General features: G+C 40.9%; 1 protein-coding gene across 7 annotated transcripts in view; it reads right to left on the reverse strand.

Annotated features, from left to right (window-relative positions):
• SPO11 (SPO11 initiator of meiotic double strand breaks) overlaps nucleotides 1–12,909 on the reverse strand; it is a 322,526-nt gene that overhangs the window by 243,900 nt on the left and 65,717 nt on the right. The window contains exon 1 of one of the 7 annotated variants that reach the window (XM_066978363.1): nucleotides 1,855–2,254. The exons of the other annotated variants lie outside the window; for them this stretch is intronic. The gene's annotated coding sequence lies outside the window, so the exon portion shown is untranslated. Of the gene's footprint in view, nucleotides 1–1,854; nucleotides 2,255–12,909 lie in introns of those variants that run through there. 7 annotated transcript variants of the gene reach the window in all.

The following is a 12,909-nucleotide window of genomic DNA, read 5'->3' on the forward strand; positions in this document are numbered from 1 at the left end:
GCACAACAAGCACAAAAAAAATGTCTTTCTGGTTTGCACGCTATTTTTTTTAGTACCTTCAACTACAGAGCTAGGTAGAAAATTTAAAAATTGGATTATTATTATGCAACATTCCTAAGTAGCCCATATCAAAAAGAAAGGGAAACAAGAAGCACTTCCCCCTTGCTTCCCCCCCCAAGAAAACCCAGATGCACACAGAAAAAGCTGTCAAACCCAGTCTTGTCCAAAGCAGATCTGCCAATGTTCTGACAATGTTTGCACTTGCTTGTCAAAATGGTCACTTCAGCTGAGCATCATTTACACTGTGTCTTACAAATTAGTTATGCAAATTATCTGTAAATTTAACATTAAAAAAAAACCTACTGCCTTTAAAGTTATCCATATAAATATACACATTTTCTCTCTTTATTGTCATGGGATGAAGATGTCCTGGCTGAAGCAAAATGCTGCAGAGGGACCGTAGAGCTCACGGCTCATGGCCGCCCCTGGGGTTGCAGCCCCTGCTCTGCCACCAGCCCACCACCAGCCCCACCTCCGGCCACCTCTTTTGTGCCTCGCTTTCTGCTCCCGCAGAGCGGACAGGCCTGCCTGAATTCGTCCCTGCAATTCGTCTAACAATTGGTGAGATTTCCTTCTCTTTGAAAGCCATTTCTCAAGCGTTTTTTTTTTTTTTTAACAGTCTGCTCTCCAAAATTGCTCAGAAAGCCCTTTCCAGCAAGAAGTGGTTATCTGTAGGGTTTTTACCTACAGACCAATTGATCCACACGGCCCATTTTGGGAGCAGCGGTGATTACGTAATGTGCCGCACGCTGCTGATGTTTGGGGCTGGAGGAATGCCTTTGCTGTTTCTGTGAATGTCTTTAATTGTTCAGCAGATTTTAAAGATAGCTAACCATGCTGTTATTAAAAAGAGTGCTGAGAGCTTTGTCATGGATTTCTTTCCTTTGTTTACAGAAAAAGTTGAGCTGAACATGTAAGCAAACGCAAATAGGATCAGTCACGATTCAGACAGGAGAGATCCTGTACCTGGGATGACTCTGAGACTGAGCCATGGATCCCAACACAAGGAGCTTGTGCAGGAGGGAATCTTAAAGCTTCCTGAGCTCTCATGGGGCATCTGTATATGTAATAAACTCCAGTTATATGTGTTGTAGTGGAGCCTTACTGTTAGGGTGTTGCAAGGACAGAGTTACTGGAGACTGACTGCAGTCTAATAACATCCTGGGTCCTTCAGAAACTACCACTGAGCAGGCAAGTCTGAAAGCTGGGGTAAATACCGATACTCTCCACTCGGCATGCGAGCCCCCTGCTAGCGGCTGCGTTCTCCCCACCTCTTCCTTTCCTCGCCAGCATCTTGGATACAAAGATGAAAATAGCAATGACTGTTCTAACTTGTCAAGGAAACACCCTCTTGAACATTTATTCTAAATTACTTTTTTAACTTATTCCTTTTTATCCGCTAATGATTTTTCTAATCAAAACTTGCTTAATATTAGTTAATAAAAGTTTTAACTGTTAATGCAAATGGTCAGTGGCTAACCCCTCACAAAACAGATGCACAACAGCTCTGCTATATTTAGCCATCACTATAGCTGGGCAGAGAGTTAATACCTACCTCACAGGACATGCTGACTTTCCACTAATTACTAATAGGTTATGAGATCCCAGAATTAATGTGAATGTAAAGCCCAGAGTATTAATACGGTACTTCAGAGCATCACCAACTATGATAATCCTCAGAGCCTCAACCTATTCCTCTCTGGTTAAGAATTTCCTTAAGTATGATGACCCTGAAGGGACAGTGAGACTCAGGATGCATGAACTTGCTTCCCAAGTCAAACGGACACTTCCTACCTGGAGTCAGGAACACTCCAAGGAGCTGCTGCTACAGCTTTTTGTCCTTTCAGTGAAGGCTTTGTAGAAATCCTTCTGGGGCAATTAAACAAAATGCAAAGGAAAAGACTCTATTATAGCAGCAGGTACTATTGTTTTTGTCTCCAAATATCAAAACTCTCAATCCATTTCAATTGCCCGTTACATATACACAGCAGAAAAAGTATTAACGGCTTTTTAATTGTATTGAGAGTTCATTGTATTTCTGTTCCCACCCAGGAATCACAAAGAGCTATACTTAGGTTTATTTATCCTACTTCACAAAACACCACTTACATATTATTGTTAACCCACAAACGAACAAATGAAAGACCAGGAGAATACAATGATTTACCCAGAAGTGTTTCAAATGGTGAGACTTTGTTCTACAGACATCAATGCATGCACAGAGTAGCCGATCAGCTCAAGAGGACAAGAACTGGGAAAGTTAAATTGAGCCATGGCTCAGGATGCTGATGTAAAAAAAGAAAAATCAACTGTCATTTCACATTCATATGATATATCCTCTGCCCTAAAAATCTTACCTGTGCATAAATCTACACAGTAAACAGAACAAAAAACTCAGCCAAAGTGAATATCCTCGAAACACCTAGCATGTTGTTAGCCCACATAACTGTGCTGCTTGGAGGAAGGCAGAATTCCAGAGGGTCAGATAACTGGTGCGTGGGTTGCAGATAGTCTCCTGAGTCACAACTTAATTACATGGTACGAGATCAACACTGTACATGTGCAAGGTGAACTTAGCCTGATAGTGTCCTGTTTTCCAATACACGCCCCTACCAAAAAAGAAATCAATCCCTGAAGAATTTGCAGAGCTGAAAACAGAGTGAAGCAGCTCAAATGATCCACACTTACACTTATTATTAGAACTGAGAGAAAGCTGTAAATAAGTCTGTGAATATTCTGTTTCACTGTGTTCTTTTCCAACCTGATTCTTCAAGTGAGTTCCTACACATCAATCTCCGCAAATACCAGAGCAAAAACCTGTGTGTCATGTAAGACTTTGGTATGTTGCTTGATCAGGACGTGGGAAGGGCACGGGTTTTGAGTGAGTTGCATGAAAGCGCATTTTGCCTAGAAAGGATGCATTTTAAAACAGTGTTTCAAAGCGTTAAGAGAAAAAAAAAAAAAAGAAAAAGGAAAAAGATTTTTAAATTCAGGCGCATAATTAGTATTTGCAACAGCCCTTCCCCCCACCCATTTTTCCAATCAGGAAAAAGAAGGACATCGTAAGACTCAGATATCTATTACAAAGAGGTTAAATTTTAAACATTGGAAAACCCACAATGAACTGCTGGCAACCCATCTACTGACAAAGAATGAATCAGGAAATCAGTTCAAATAACGAATACATTGAGAACATCATAATAAAGTCAATTATGATTCATACACAGAAAACAGACACCATTCATTCAGTATCATCCGGTGAATAAATCATTGAATTCCTCCTTATCTGAATATGTTTCTCTAACAAAGCTGGATCTTGTAAGAGCTTTCTAATTTAGCAGCTTCTGACAGTAGGGAAGAAGGAAAACCTACGTGAAGCATGCAAAGAGTCAGTCTGTCTAAGGCCCAGGTTTAGCAATGCCTCTTGGCCACCCTACTGCTGGAAACCGACCCAGACCATAATCTAGGTTAGGGCTGCATCCCACCAAGCAGCCCAGCAAACTATGTGGGACACCCCTACAACCAAGAGAGGAGTCAGACCTTTGTCAGATACGTATTTTCACCTGAGGTGAAATTCTGGCCACAGTGAGAGAAGTTTTGCATTTGGCTTCAGCAGCCCCAGACTTCTGGTTTGTCTTGTTGGCAGCCATGGGACAGGAGGCAAAAGCACATTTTCCCTGTAGGTGCTCCTTTGTATTCTCCAACCACTTTCATCCACTGCCGTGTGCTTCAAAATCTTTAGCCAGACAGCTAGTTTGCATATGTTTTTGAGACAGTATTTAAACACGTACAAACAAAGAAAAACCTTGAAGCAAAAGAGAAAACACAAAGAAATTAAGGAAAAAGTCTTCAGAAGTCTCATGTAAGCCAGTCAATTGGGTTTTCCCCACAGATTCCCCTACTGCCTTGACTTCCCCAATCCACACACTCCACTAATTCCAACAGTGAATCTATACATTCACAATCAAGTGAAATAACTTATAGACATTAACCGCAAAGCTACATGAGCATAACTGCACACAAGCATATGCTTGTTTTAAAGAGGGAATCTGATCCACCTTGAGAAATGCACACACCACACTCCGTTAAGATGCTGGTTGCTTGAATTACTCTGTCCACAACAATGCAGCAATTACCAAAAAAAAAAAAAAAAGGCAGGAAAAGCAAAACAAAACAAACAAACAAAAATCAACATTTAAAGTATTGCAACAGTAAAATAAATCTGGAAATTCTATATGACTTATAGCGCAGAGATTATGGAGACGGAAAGGGGAAGGACTGGAAAACTGAGATGCTTTCAGTCAGAATTTGAAAGTACAACAGCGAAGCTGTGAAGCGCGATAAATGTGCCGTGATTGCTTAAATATCATCTTTCTTTGCCAAGGATACTGCCCAGCTAAAAAAAATCTCAAACTTCACCCTCCAACAAATAACAATGCTAAGGAAATTTTTATAGACTTCTCCACAAAAGTGCAAGGTTTCCTCAGGTCTATCCAGGTAACAGTTTATTTGGGGTTCAAATAATACCTGGCAAGTAATAATGGCTTATCTTGTTAATTTTGCTCTTGGGAAAACGGCAAGAGGTGATCAACTTCTGCTCCTGTTTTGTGTGTTTGTTTCTTTCCTATAAAAGATTTTTTTTTCCTTCACAATGAAATGCAGATAAGAAGTTCACCTCAACAAGATAAAGAGTGAGATGGGTGCAATTAACTCTATGGGGTAATTTGTTTTGTACAAGACCCATGACTTCAATAACATAACATCTAAAATGCTTGAGGTATCAAAAAACTGGAAGCAAAACCAATAAGAGTAAGATGAAATGTCAGCAGATGGATTAACATCATCGAGAATGTGCCAGATTCTTAAGGCTATATTAAGCAACATTTTTTTTTCCAAAGCAAATTCTATGATAATTTTAATAACTTTACTGTGGATCTTCATTTCCTTTTTAAAGCTAATTTCCTATTTTCCTGCTGTTCCTCATTACTCCTCCTGCAGGGAGGGGGGCTGTTCCCAAACTAGTGTCAGTTTTCCAGTGCCTCAGCTGGGATATGGACTCCTCACCTCTACAGCTTTGGTCAAGGTTCTCTGCTGTTACAAATGCTCGTAACCATAATGCCAATGCTCATCCAGTGCTCTTCTAGATGCTGTCCAATTGCTTTATTTCTCCCAATCTAATCAGTCATGGGTTTGGACTTCCTTGCTGCTGTCTTCTTTACCCACCTCGATGCTTTATCAGGGGAGAAACTTTTCCTGGGATTTTTGGGTGTCAATCTCAGCCCTTTCTGAGCAGTAGCTCAAGAGCAGGCTGTATAAAACATACCCTGAGTGTGCAGTAGATCTGACATCTTAAGGATACGTATGGTCCATTGCACTTGTGTTGTGTGTTCGTTAAGTGCAGTGCAGCTGGGATGTCTCCAACACTGGAGTTGTGCAAGATGATGACGCAGCACATGCGCTGCAGTGCAGACATCCCTCATACTTACTTTGTGTCCTCTGTCTCCAAAGCCCATGACCATATGAGTAATAAACTCCATGTGCTAGACCGGCCATCGTTTGAGCAAAACTCCTGGATGATTTTTAGAAATAACGCTTTTAAGATTCATAGACCGAGATTCTCAAATATGCTCTGACACTAGTTAAAACAGAACGTTAACTCACACTGTTGATAAAATATTAAAAGCTAATCTTAGCATAAAAAATAAGTGCAGTAGTTAAAAGATCCTTCAAAGTTGACCTCCTGCATTTTTTTTTTCAAAATTTGCATTTTTTTTAATAAAAAAGTGCAGTTCCCTTCTAGCTGATTTGCTCTGCTTGTCAGCCATCACCTATGCGCTATTAGCTGTCCAAGGGTCTGAACACATCCACACCCCCTCAGGGGATGGCTATATATAAAATATGTGAGACTCAATAGACAGCTGATTTAATATGACCTTATCAGCTCATGGCGCAGTGTCTCCTACCATTTTTCTCTGACAAAATTGAGGTGCTTTTGGCAGAAGGCAATAGATACACACCATATCATATTTAGCTCCATTCCTAGAAATTTGACAAGACTGATGCAGCCTTTCCTGTCATTTTTCCTCTTAAAACAGGAATTTCAAGAACATTGGAAAAAGTGGCACATCACTGCCTAAATGCCTAGCTTTACTGTCAAGAAAAGTCAAAAATGCCCAGCTTTACGTTCAAGTAGAGGCTCTATGGGGCAATTTGTTTCTTTAAGAACTCCTTAAGAACCTGTTTTTTGAGGGGTGTTATTTTCCAGAGACCCCGATTAGACCAGTGCAAGGCAGCAGAGAGAACAGGAACTCCTGCGCCTGGGAGGACTCAGCCATTGAACTGATGATAGAAGCTGCAGTCATGTATGGTCTAACTGCACATGGGAAACAGCCCGCAAAGAGCATTACATGGGACGTCTGCCCAGCTGGCAGCCAGTGTGCAAACACAATAACCTGTTACCTTTCAGGTCTCTGCTTTCTCTCTTCCAAGAAAAAAAGGAAGGTGGAAGCCAGCCCTGACACAGCTGTGCTGCTTGTTCACCAGCCCAGCCATCGGTGGCCTGCAGTCTTCTCACCCCCGGTGCTTCGTCTGCCCTCGTGGCACACACCGAACAGGCTGGTGAGTGACTCTGAACGTGTGCCACTGCTCCCTGTGGCCTTCCTCACCGCTGTGGTCTGGTTTTTCAATTAATTCCTATTAAAACAATCAGCTCCCTTTAGAAACTACTTTTGATTCTGTGTAAGTTTGTTCTAATTAGCACCGAATAACGGAAGTATAACAGTAGCACCTATTCTACCAACATTTTTAACAAGCTGTCAGAGAAGGAACAGTGTGAATAACAGCTGAGTTTAATATGCTACTTTGTCTTTTTTTTTATTGTTATTTGCGTTGAGTTGCTTTGAATATCTCTGGGTGACCAAACAAACCAATTTTGAGGTCAGCTGAATAGTCACAAAAATTCTCATAGTTCTTTGACACAAAGAGCTCAGTCTCAATAAAAAATAAGCTCATGAAGAAATCTCCTCAAATGACTCAAGGATGTGTCATCTGACACATTTATTGCTCAGGTTCCCTGCCAAAGCACTTCAATATATAGATATCGCAGCTGTGAAACCACCTTTATTTCTACGCATTTCAATTCTTCAGATTTCTCCAGGAGAATTTTAATGGAAATCTTTTCTAACATCAAAATAACGGGCGTTATTGGACATCTGAGGGGTTTTTCCTTTATCAGAGATTTGATCTACAGAAGATAAAAGTGGCATCTTCCTTCCAGCACTGGTGAAAAAGCATCTCAGGTCTGAGAACCTGGGAGTGTGTGGCCTCATCCCACTGAGCTCCTGCAAGCTCCTGTAGACTCCAACAGGAGCCGAGAGCATTCACAAGGGGTGAAAGAAGCATTAGCAGTTAATCTTTCAAGCTATCCATTTAACTTTAAAGAAGTGCTGTACTATGGAGATGGGAGAAAAACTAGATGACTTCTCCCAGCCATAAATGATGTCAGCTCTGCTTCAGGATGTCCCTGATCTTAAATCACCAGAGACTGGGGAAGGATCACTGAGTGCTTGCGCTGTTTCTGTAAACCTTCCTGCACAGCCATGTGTCCATACTGAATGAGAACGACAAGCCATTCTTCAGCTCAAAAGGTGCCTCACGCTACCTGCACACAGCTGTGCTCTCTATCCATGAACAGCGACTGAATGTGTCCAGCCTCGATGGGACACCTTCAGGTGAGCACGCTGCAGATGTCTCCTCAGACTGGGATGAACAACCTTCAGATGTTACAAACAGGGGTAACTCCCTTGAAGTCATAGGAGTTTGTCCAATTTCCGCCACCTGAGAACGCTGCCTGCTGTTCGAGCCCGATTCACCTACCCACCACAAACATTTACATAGAAAACAGGTTTAGGGAAGGAGAGATTGACAACATCGTTCCTGATACTCTATTTGTGGGCTGGACAGCAATTTATCTTGTCTCTGATCAAACCTACCAGCTATGAGCAAAGTTTCACAACTGCAGGAGGCTTTGTGTTGCAACTTCCACAAAAAAAATGTGGCATCGTGCATTATGGCTTAACAGATCTGTATGCATCGAACATTTCTTGTAAGCTAAGAGAACTTTTATTATAGGATTTTTGTTGTTGTTGCTGTTGAATTGAAGAGATGTAGCTCCAGTCTTTGAAGTTTAAGACTAGTTGTAAATTCCTTGAAGTCAGCCCTATTTCCTTTTATATTAGCATGTTAACAAGCTTTGGAAGACTGACAGACCTTACAGGAAGACACAGCTGGGTGCTCCTCTAGTCTGGGCTTAATGAAAACCAGAACATGAAGGCTGAACTCTGTGGCTTGTCTGCTGTTTACAGACTCGGCAGGAAGAATCCACTGCCCCAGTGATGAAGGCATAATGTCCTCATCAAATACTGATACTTTCTGTACTACCAAGGAAAACAGTTGGGATTAATTAAGAAAGGAAATGCCACAATATTTTAAATTACTTCTGTAGTTTAAACCTTTGTACCAGATGAAGTCCAACAATAAAAAAAAAAAAAAAAAAAAAAAAAAACAAAAAAGACAAAAAAGCCAACAAGATGAAACAAAAAAAACCCTGTGAAATTATGTGGAAGATGGGATTTTACAAATGGGGACTGATTAAAGGGTGAAGGCCTAACTCTGAATGTGATCCAGATTCAGACAAAGATCACCTTTCAACTCCTCCAGCGTGGAGGAGCCCAAGTTACTGTGGGCTCAGGCAAAAACGTAAAGGATGGGGAAGAACAAGAACACTATGCCCCCAGATTCTAAGTCAGCAACCAAATATAGCAAGTGCAGCCCCAGAAGTACTTTGGAAACCGGTGTTTATCAGGATGACTGGTTTCAGGGGATGCCTATCTCCCACGGACAGTATCCTCGTAGAACATCCCCTGAAGCGAAGATTTCACACCCTACCTCCAGAGAACTGAGCCCGCAGCAAAGCAGGACAGGCAAAGGCTGCTTTGCCCACTGCTTTCATCCTCTGGCCTTGGGCAGCTCAGGCACCAGCGGTGCTTTCACACCTTTTCACTGAGCAAAGCCATCAGCACCAGGCTCAGCAGGGCCACTAGTTGTGCATCACCTCCAGTTAGTCCAGGGCTCTCTCTACCACGCTGGCCTTGTACCTCTGTCCCTATTTAAAGTCCGTGGGATTGTAACGCAAGCCTTCTGGAAGCAGCTCTGTGCTCATCTTCTGCAGCACTAGTGCTGCAAGCATCCTCCCCTTACTGGGAGCCCTTTGCGCTGCTCCAGCCCTGTTACGCCACACAAGCAAAGCAGCAGGTTTTCCTCCCATTTCTGCCTGCCTGAGCCCTGACGGTTGGAAAACAAGTTTTAGAGAGCTGAGAGGGAGGAGGTCAAGCCCTGATGCTGCATTCCAGAGCTCTCGTATCTCTGGAGAACATCTAGGAATACTGTCTCAAACCCGAATTTTAATAGCAGATTTTACTATGGCATCTATTTACATACACTTTTTTTTATTAAGTGAAACATATGCTCCAACATACCTGCAGTACGTGCTTAATTTCCACTTGTATAAAAGAAAAATATGCATGTAAGTCAAATAACTGCAGGCACAACTGGCCAATTCTAGTCAATGACATACACAGTTTCTATGACAGATGCATTTTTTCCACCTAGTTTCTTTCTATAATGCTTATGGAAAGCCTATACTGAAGTGCTTGGAAAGAGAACTTTTACAGACTGATTTTTTTTTTTTAAAAGGCACTTTTGCATTACTATTTTACATTCAATGTGGTTATCAAAATCCAAGACAAGGCTAGTTTATTGGAATACAGATTTTAAGTTAATTAGGTAAAGCTTTGTTTTTCTGTTATTGTGGCAACATCAAAAATCGTAAATATTAACAACGATAACCTATAAATACCATCCAATCACAACAGCCATATGTTGCACTTTCACATGTGCTTAGAGCATTTTGTCGCATGCCAGATTTCCACACGCACCTGGTTATGCAACCAAAATACCCAGCCAGAAACATAAATAATGCCAAGTCTGAGCCTCATTTAACCACATCATTGAACATGAAAAGTGTAAATTACGAATCTGTTTTGATAAACACTTCAATAAATCATTTCTTGCGCAATGAATTCTTGCGACTGCAGCAGAAGGTAAGGGTGCACTTGGGCAGTCCATACAAGAACATATTTTGCAATTTTATGGCTCATGGACAGCAAGGTTGTGCAGGAGCTCGATGGAAACCAGAGTCAGATGTATTGTTCCGTGTTTTCTTAAAGCTTAGTGGTATTGGCATTATGTTTTGTTTTTTATTTTTCTTTCCCTTTTGAAAGCAGTTTAGCTGTAACTTTTCTACAGGTGCTGTTAAGTTCCTGCACAGCCATGCTGAGTTGCTGAGATTTGAGTTGTTTCTCAGCCTTTGTCCAGGAATTGTAACCGTCCTTGCCAGCCTGAGCATACACAGCGGTGACAAAGCCACAGAGACAGCAACAAGCAAGGTATCTTGCTTGCAGATTTCCTCTCTTTTGCTTTTGATTCAGATTCTTTGTTTGTGAAATGAAAATAGCATAAACATGGTGTTACTCCTTAGGAAAGGCACCAAGATCAGTGCTTAGTCCTGCCAGGAGCTGCTGAGGACAAACTGGCAGCTGACTGGTGAGACATTGGGTCTAGCTCTGTTGCATTCAGAAATAGGAAAAAAAAAAAAAAAAAAAAGCGAATCCAGTGTGGGACAGGGACCGCAAGATACCACAGATCAAAACCATAAGCAATTACTTGATGCAACGAAATCAGAATCCTTTACGAGGTGCATGAAAACTGGTGATTTCAGCAGAAGCAACAACGGTTTCACAGTCAAGGGGATTTAAACTGATGATTTCAAAATGCAGGTGTAAGACATTCAGAAAGTCCGTCTCTTATTGCATTATAGACCAGAGAGTCTTTCCATAGCTGAGCTTGCCTCACCTCTGCTGGACTAACTCCGTGTGATTTCTCAATAGATTTTATGGAACAGAAGATGTCAGTTTAAAAAACAAAACACAATAATCTAGGATCAGGACAGAAACCAAAACTTTCAGGTTTATAAATGAAAAAAATAAAATAAAATAAAATAAAACCCTTTATGTGCCTTACAATTTATTCTTATGGGTCGGTTGGTGCTAACAGTGTCCAGATTAAAAACCTTTCTCTGACTTCAGTAATGCGTCCTGCAACCCTCACTTAGCTTGTGTAGCCAGGCTGTAGAAGTTCATAAAATGCTTTTTATTAGTGCTTATTCATTTGGGATAGCAGTGTTCCATCTAACCTGAAATATTACTATGGATCTTTATTTCCTCCACAGCCTTATTTCCCAATCACATTTGGGAGTAATCTTATTAAGAAGAAAAAATATATGTAATTTCATCAATTAGTGGAATTATCTTCCTGCTGCATGAGAATTCATAAAATAGGAACTGGTTTATAAATAATGAAAAGAAAGTTTTGACTAATATAGATTGAATGTGCTTCTCTCACAATCTCCATATAACATCCATAATGTCAAGCCCTTAAGTGATTTTGCTGATTATGAACAGCATCCTGACATGCAAACACACAATTTAGCCTGAAGATATTTGCAATTAATTAATTAATCCTAACAGAAATTATCAAAACTCATTCACTGGGCATTGCACAGCCAGCAGCAAGCAGGAAGAGACTTCTTAAACCATGGCGGAGAAGAATTCTTCAAGCAGAAATAAAAGCCTGATATGGAAAACAAAATGTAAATTTTCGAACAACGAAAGCTTCCTGTTAAAGCATGGATGCACAATGAGTCACCCAAGGGTTGCATGAAGTCCTCCAAGACCTACTTTGATGTCCATCATGCTTCCCTCAAGGCTTTGTCAGATATGTCTGACCTCAGACATGGATAACCGAAATATCTCTATTTAAAACAGTAATATCAACTTGAGAAATAAGCAAAAGACACATCAGAATAGTAGAGGAGGTATCCCAGATGTTTGGCATGTTTTTTCTCTTAAACGGGCCAGAATTATGCGTTCCTCCTACAAGATAAATGAATAGAAATGGTATCACATTTGAGGGATTATTTGCTGAATAAATCCTTAATTTGGAGGTACCTTAAAAAAAAATTATACAAAGCTTTAGGAAATGCGCAGAAGGCATTTACATTACAAACACTCATCAACCCAGCTATAGTGTAGTTCCAGCCCCTGTGAGATAAGCTGTGGCTGATTACTCAGTCTAGTACGTGTCTGACATTTCTGCTGGACTTCACCTGCTCGAGTAATCCTTTGCTTACGGTACGTTGGCTGGGGGAACAAGATATCAATGAATGGTGAGCTGGGGAAACAAGGAAATCCCGCTGAAAATACAAGCAAAGACAGCTGCTGGCCAACAAGACTGTGCATTAACTTTCAACCCCATGTTGCAGCCCATGCAGAAGGTAAACCCGGCTCTGAGGCAAAGCTCTAGAGCAGCATTAGAGACAGCACCCCGTTGCAGCCCTTAAGACGCCTCTTTGAAAAAAACAGATTAAGTTGATTCCTGTTGTGCCTTCATTTCCTTTGTAGATGGTTGGGAACTGTTATGCCAAGAGTTCTGGGCGACAGTGAAACAGAGTAAATTCAAGAACAACCTTAAAAGCAAATTGCTGGCGTGTAGTGCCTCAACAGTGCTGGACCAACTCAATACACTTTTTGAACAGTTAGTTGAAAATTAACTTTTCATAAGGCAAAACATCTAAGTTAAATTATTACCTATTAAAATTATAACCTAGGATCGGGACAAAAAGCCAAAATATTAACAGCAACAGAACTTGAGAGTGGATATATCTCAGAGCAA

The sequence above is a fragment of the Anser cygnoides genome, chromosome 16 (genome assembly GCF_040182565.1).
Source record: "Anser cygnoides isolate HZ-2024a breed goose chromosome 16, Taihu_goose_T2T_genome, whole genome shotgun sequence".
Lineage (NCBI taxonomy): Eukaryota > Metazoa > Chordata > Aves > Anseriformes > Anatidae > Anser > Anser cygnoides.